The sequence below is a fragment of the Lepidochelys kempii genome, chromosome 3 (assembly GCF_965140285.1).
Source record: "Lepidochelys kempii isolate rLepKem1 chromosome 3, rLepKem1.hap1, whole genome shotgun sequence".
NCBI lineage: Eukaryota > Metazoa > Chordata > Testudines > Cheloniidae > Lepidochelys > Lepidochelys kempii.
In genome coordinates this window covers 11,710,654-11,718,260 of record NC_136382.1, presented here as the reverse complement: position 1 = coordinate 11,718,260, position 7,607 = coordinate 11,710,654, and the positions used below count along the sequence as shown (strand labels likewise).

The following is a 7,607-nucleotide window of genomic DNA, read 5'->3' as shown; positions in this document are numbered from 1 at the left end:
GCTTCTGTCTCCTCACAAAAAATAACATATGACTGGGTGACTAGGAAAGCTACCATAGACAATAAAGGGGAAGGGATGCAGATTGGGATAAGTAAAGAACATGTCAGACCTTCTTACTAATTTTAATGAATTCACCTCAGCAGGGCCTGATGCTATTCACCCAAGGGTGTTGAAGGAATCAGCTAAAGAAATCTCAGAGTCACTGACAATAATATTTGCAAACTTGTGGATGACAGGAGAGGTCCCAGAAGACTGGAGAAGGGCCATCTTTAAAAAGGAGGGACCAGGGGACTATAGGTCAGTCAGCCTGACCTTGATACTTAGGAACCTACTAGAGCAATTTATAAAACAGCGGTCACCAACTGGTCGATCGCGATCGACTGGTCGATCCTGGAGCCTCTGCCAGCCAATCGTGATCTCCGGCCGCTAAAAGTCCGGTGGCACAGTGGAGCTCAGGCAGGCTGCCTGCCTGCCCTTGCCCCGCACCACTCCCAGAAGCAGCTGGCTGCTGGCACGTCTCTGCAGCCCCTGGGGGGAGGCGGTTCTGCACGCTGCCCCTGGCCCCAGCACTGTCCCCGCAGCATGTGGGAGCAGTGCTTGTAGGTGCGGATAGCACAGGGAGACCCGATGCCCCCGCACCCCTCAGGAGCCGAAGAGACATGCCAGCAGACAGCCGCTTTGGGGAGCAGCATGGGGTCAGGGCAGGCAGGCAGCCTGCCTGATCCCCGCTGCGCTGCCAACTGGGAGCCTGTGGTAGTCGCCTCCCATCCAGAGACTACACCTCACACCCCAACCCCTCTGCCCCAGCCCAGAGCCCCCTCCTGCACCAAACTCCCTCCCAGAGCTTGCACCTCTCACTCCTACACCCCAACCCCCTGACCCAGGCTCAGCCCAGAGCCCCCTCCCACACTCCAAACCCCTCAGCCCCAGCCCAGAGCCCGCACCCCCTCCCGCTCCCCAACCCCCTGCTCGAGTCCAGTGAAAGTGAGTGAGGGTGTGGGAGAGCAAGTGACGGAAGGAGGAGGGAATGGAGGGAGCGGGACGGGGCCTCGGGAAAGGGCTGGGCCTTGGGAACAGGGCGCAGTAGATCCTAGGTCGATCTTAAATTCAAAAAGTGATCTTAAGCGTAAAAAGGTTGGAGACCACTGTTATAAAATATTAGACTTGTGAATACCTGGAGGATAAAGGCGTGATCGCTAGCAGCCAGCATGGTTTTACCAAGCACAAATCATGCCAAACCAGCTTCATTTCCTTCTTTGACAGGGTAACTGGTTTGGTAGATACTTAATTGGTTAAACAACCACAAACAATTAGTAACTATTAATGGAATGATGTCAGATTGGAAGGAGGGCTCCAGTGGGGGATCCACAGGGATTTGTTCTAGGTCCAATGTTGTTTAACATCTTTATTAATGACCTGGATGTAGGAATAGAGAGCATACTGATCCAATTTGCAGATAACAAAAAGCTAGAGAGAATAGGGTAATCTAAGCTTTCTTTTTATTTTTAATTCTGATTCTAGATATTATGGCGACAAAAAAAGCTTGGCAAGGCAAATCAAGTATAATCAATATAAAGATGTCTTCCTGAGAATGCAGGGAAGCTAAAATAATAGCTCTGAGAGGGATGAAGTGCCCCATTCATCTCTATGAAATGTCAGTTGTGATGCCCTATGGAGGTCTATGCAGATCTGAAACCTTAACTTTGTGTCTCTTCTTTTCCCAAATTATCAAGATAAGAGGGAAGGTCCTCTCATGGATCAATAACTGGTTAAAAGATAGGAAACAAAGGGTCGGACTAAATGGTCAGTTTTCAGAATGCAGAGAGGTTAATAGTGATATCCCCCAGGGGTCCGTACTGGGACCAGACCTTTTCAACATATTCATAAATGATCTGGAAAAAGGGGTAAACAGTGAGGTGGCAACATTTGCAGATGATACAAAACTACTCAAGATAGTTAAGTCCCTAGCAGATTTCAAAAAAACTACGAAAGGATCTCACCAAACTGGGTGACCTGGCAACAAAATGGCAGATGAAATTCAATGTTGATAAATGCAAAGTAACGCACATTGGAAAACATTATCCCAACTACACATATGGACTAATGGGGGACTAAATTAGCTGTTACCACTCAAGAAAGAGATCTTGGAGTCATTCTGGCTACTTTTCTGAAAACATCCACTCAGTGTGCAGAGGCAGTAAAAAAGCAAACAGAATCTTGGGAATCATTAAGAAAGGGATGGATAATGAGACAGAAAATATCATATTGCCTCTATATAAATCCATGATACTCCCACATCTTGAATACTGTGTGCAGATGTGGTCACCCCATCTCAAAAAAGATATATTGGAATTGGAAACGGTTCAGATAAGGGCAACAAAAATGATTACGGGTATGGAACATCTGCCGTATGAGGAGACATTAATAAGACTGGGACTTTTCAGCTTGGAAAAAAGAGAACTAAGGGGGGATATGATAGAAGTCTATAAAATCATGACTGGTGTTGAGAACGTAAACAAGGAAGTGTTATTTACTCCTCATAACGCACGAACGAGGGGTCGCCAAATGAAATTAATAGGCAGCAGGTTTAAAAGAAACAAAGAGAAGTATTTCTTCACACAACACACAGTCAACCTGTGGAATTTTTTGCTAGAGGATGTTGTGAAGGCTGAGGTTTATCTGAGGAATATTGGGAGGCTGGAGATGGCTGGGGGTGATGGGGATTCACTGAGGACCTGGGCGGATGTTGTGTGTTGGGAGGACTCTTCTGTTCTCTTGTGATGGTTTGTAACCGATGGCCAAAGGTGCCCAGAGACTGAGTTAGGAGCAGCTCCGTGTGTTTGTTTATGACGGAAATGAATGAATTAAACATGATGATTCTGGGAAGAGGGAGACGATGGATCCTTCAGATGTGCCAGCTGCACAACAGACAACAGATGCTCATACAGCTGCGGAGCAGGAGGGCTTATCTCCCACGAAGGATTGTCAATAGAAAGGATGACAGACTGAGAGCAGAGTGGCCGGATAAGAACAACATCAAAGGGGGTTTGGAGCAATTTCATGGCCTCTGGAGCCGCACCCTAAAAATCCCCCCACATGGTAAATTAATCTTCTTTCCTCCTTAGGGAACTGCATAAATGCAGAGACTCTCCTTCCTCTTTCTGCAGAGGAGCACCAGTCTCACTGTCTCTCCGTGACTCTTCTCTTCAGTGACTCTGGGATCCAGCCAATCTTCAACCATGAAGACCCTTTACCTTCTCTTTGCTGTTTTCTGCTTAGTTTTCCATGTCCAGGCCAATCCCATGCCTGTTCCTGAGGATGTGCCACAAGGGGAGCCCCAAAACCTGGATGGTGGGATAGGAGTGGAAGATGTTGATGTTGTCGAAGGTAATTTGGAGAAATATATGTTTGCCAGTGGAATATCTGATTACGTGAGAGAACGATATCCATGGTCTGTGGAGAGACAGTTGTAGATACCTGTGTGTGAGTGTGCATGTGGATGTATGTCTGTGAGTGTGTGTGTGTGTGTGTGTGTAAGCAATAACACACAGCAAAGTGTGCCTGACACACACACAGGTCTGGTGTGTTGTGGGGTACGAACTGACCAGATATTTCAAAAGAATTCAGTGTGGAGCATGGGCTCTTTTGAAATTCACCCTGGGGACCTGCTGGCTGCTGAGCCACTTGGCTGAACAGCCTGAATTGAGGGTGCTGAGCATTGACAGTCTAGCCTGAGCTCCTCAGAGAATCCAGGCCCATGAAACTACGGCTGTGTTATATTTAAAGTGGCTCTGTCACTGCTCAGCAGCTCCTACGCCAGTGGTCTCCAACTTCCCCTCCACCGTTGTTGCCTGCCTTTCTGCTCCCTCTTTTGGGGAGATAAAGCCTGATTGGCTTAAACAGGGAAAAGGGAGCAATTTAAAATCACTAACGGCATCTAGAGTGTTTTACAGCATGAGAAGAAGAATTAAGGGTGGGATCCACCTACCCCCAAAATGTGAACCCATGTGAACGCTGATGATTACTCCAAATCTGCATCCCTGCTCTTTACACGAGGGCATCATAATATCTTGGGTTTTGTTTTTTAATCCACTGGAACAAGAAGGTACTCACTATCTACAGAACCCAATGAAATCATATTTGGGCTTTTGTGTAAGAAAGCAAAGGTAGAAAGCCTCTGTGCGGGAAGAGGGGCACAGGATTGTGGGACAGGTTTCAGATAAAGGATGCTGTACTTATCTCAAATATGTTAACACAGGAAAACACGTGCTTTGATCTTTTAATCCAGAATGGTGTATCCATCTGTGCTGTGTTATTACTAAGAGTTGGATGGGTTTGTAATGATGAATGAAAGTCTTGCTGTTAGGATAACAGATTCCGCCTGTTGGTAGCTGACTTACCTGTGCTCTTCACTGACTGAATGGACTATCTCTCTTGTTCGGAAATCCACATAGCTTGAATTTGTGAATATAAAAATCACAGTGATTTTTTTGTGTGTGCAGCTCCTGGTGGTCAGTCCAACCCTATGGTGTGCTCGTTTTCTGGCGGTACTTGCAGAAATGATCGATGCGTTGGTAAAGAAGTGACAAGCGGAATGTGTTACCCAGGCGTAGTGTGCTGTATAAGACCGTGAGTGGAGACGTCAGAACTCCAGACACAGAATTCAGAGCATCCAGACCAAATGTGTCCATATATATATATATATATATCTCAAGCTGTTCTGAAATCATGTTCCTATAATTAAAAGCAATCCTTGCATTAGTATCACTCTGTGTGTGTGTGTTTATTTCCCCAAGACAGGCTAATTTATAAGTCTGGATATTTGGGCTCTTTAGAAGGCTAACTACATTTGCAAGTCTGGGTTTATCGGAGGCAGCCACATGGGGTCCTCCCATGGAGAGAGATGTAGCCTATAGGGCTAGCCTGCTTGCATGCCTATATAGCGTGTCTTATGGATTTCTTATTTTCTTATGGGTGGGATTATTTGTTTTATTTTAATAGATTTATAGGTTTATAGTAAAGTATTTTGGCTGTAACTCAAGGGACCTACAGGCCACATTCTGTATATTGTGCTAAGGCAAAGTTAGCATACATATAGTTGGGACCTTTCACCTAGATAGGGTGTGATGAACTAAAACATAAAGTCCATATATGGCTGCGACCTTTAACATAGGTGCATAATAAAGGATGCATTGAAGCAGGTTGGCAAGTGGGGCTTCCTAAGTTTATACCCTATGTAAACTTAACAGGTACACCACAAGGAAAGAACTGAAATAACCAGGTAGGACAGAAATAACAAATGTGAGAATGATCTATTGTCTTTAATATGTATGTATATGTCATCACTAAATACAAACATACTAGTCCATGGAGTAAGTGTATCCTAACATTTTGTGGGTGAGGAAACTAAATTTGGACATAGAAGAAGGGCTCAAGTACTCAAACTCTATGAGAGGGGTGACCCACCATCCCAAGGAAGCATCTAAGGCCTGGTCTACACTATGGGGTTAGGTCGAATTTAGCCGCATTAGGTCGATTTAAAAATGACTGCATCCACATAACCAACCCCGTTCTGTCGACCTAAACAGCTCTTAAAATCGACTTCTGTACTCCTCCCCGAGAAGGGGACTAGTGCTAAAATCAACCTTGCTGGGTCAAATTTGGGGCAGTGCGGACACAAATTGATGGTATTGGCCTCCGGGAGCTATCCCAGAATGCTCCATTGTGACCGCTCTGGTCAGCACTTTGAACTCCGATGCACTAGCCAGGTACACAGGGAACTTTTGTATTTCATTTCCTGTTTGTTCAGCGTGGCAAACTCAGCAGCACAGGTGACCATGCAGTCCCCCCAGAATCGTAGAGTGCAGAATGTTTCTACTCTCCCCCTATCATCTCCATCCCTGAGGTTATAGCAGATTAGAAGGTGAAAAAAACGCACTCGCAATGACATGTTTTCTGAGCTCATGCAGTCCTCCCGCTCTGATAGGGCACAGCTTAATGCATGGAGGCATTCAGTGGCAGAGGCCAGGAAAGAATTAAGTCAGAATGAAGAGAGGAGGCAGGATGCGTTGCTGAGGCTAATGTGGGAGCAAACGGACATGATGAAGCATCTGTTGGAGCTGCAGGAAAGCCAAGAGCACAGCCCCCTGCTGCATCCACTGTATAACCGCCTACCCTCCTCCCCATGTTCCATAGCCTCCTCACTCAGACACCCAAGAACGCGGGGAATGGGGGAAGGATCCAGACACCCAGCCACTCCACTCCAGAGGATGGCCCAAGCAACAGAAGGCTGTTATTCAGACAGTTTAATTTTTGTGTGGCTACAATAAGCCATGTGGCCTTGTCCTTCCCACCTCCCCCACCCCACCCCACCCTGGCTACCTTGTCCGTTGTCTATTTTTTTTTAATTAATAAAGAAAGAATGCATGGTATCAAAACAATAGTTACTTTATTTCAAAGGGGGGAGGGTGGTTGGCTTACAGGGTATTAAAATCAACAAAGGGGGTGGGTTTGCATCAAGGAGAAACACACACAGCTGTCACACCGAAGCCTGGCCAGTCATGAAACTGGTTTTCAAAGACTCTCTGATGAGCAGCGCACCCTGCTGTGCTCTTCTAATTGCCCTGGTGTCTGGCTGCTCAAAATTAGATGTCAGGCAATTTGTCTTAACCTCCCACCCCACCATAAATGTCTCCCCCTTACTCTCACAGATATTATGGAGCACACAGCAAGCAGCAATAACAATGGGAATGTTGGTTGCGCTGAGGTCTGACCAACAGCACCAGCGAGCTTTTAAACGTCCAAAGGCGCATTCTACCACCATTCTGCACTTGCTCAGCCTATAGTTGAACTGCTCCTTACTACTGTCCAGGTTTCATGAGCCATGGAAGCAAGGGGTAGACTGGGGTAGGTGCGACCGTGCAGTGCTGCTGGCTGGGAAAGCAGCCTGAGGCAGAAGCCTCCAGCTCGCAGGAGAGCAGGAGAGCAGAGTTGCAGTGGAAGCGGTGGAGCCGTACACCATGGACGAGGATGGCTAGCAGTCCTACTCAGTGGTGAGCTGGAGGCAGTTGGCACCGGTTCACTAGAACTGGTTGTTAGATTTAGAAGCCCTTTTAGAACCGATTGTCCCGTGAGGGACAACTGGTTCTCAAAGGCTTCTAAATTTAACAACCAGCCAAAAGTGGCACCTTAGGCTCCGACTCCATGGGTGCTCCGGGGCTGGAGCACCCACGGGGAAAATTTGATGGGTGCAGAGCACCCACCAGCAGCTCCCCACCCCGCCCTGCGTCTGGCCCCAGCTCACCTCCGTTCCGCCTCCTCCCCTGAACGCGCCGCCCCGCTCTGCTTCTCCGCCACCCCGCCAGCTTCCCGCAAATCAGCTGTTTGCGTGGGAAGCGGGAATCCTGGGAGGGCTGAGAAGCAGGCGGCGGCTTCACACTCAGGCCCAGGGAGGCAGAGGCAGAGCGGAGGAGAGCTGGGGCGGGGTAGGGGGTGCAAGGAGGGCCGCCCACGCTGCAGCAGGTAAATGGGGGTGGGGCACAGGGTAACCGCTCCCTGACCCAGCTCACCTCTACCACCCTGGTTCTGAGCATGAAACCGCCGCCTGC

The 7,607-nt window shown here is 47.7% G+C and overlaps 1 long non-coding RNA gene across 1 annotated transcript; it reads left to right on the top strand.

Moving 5' to 3' along the window:
• Nucleotides 1–3,140: 3,140 nt before the first annotated feature.
• LOC144930370 (uncharacterized) lies at nucleotides 3,141–4,755 on the top strand. Its single transcript, XR_013635499.1, has 2 exons — nucleotides 3,141–3,387; nucleotides 4,503–4,755. It is a non-coding gene; the product is annotated as an uncharacterized LOC144930370 (long non-coding RNA).
• Nucleotides 4,756–7,607: the final 2,852 nt, after the last annotated feature.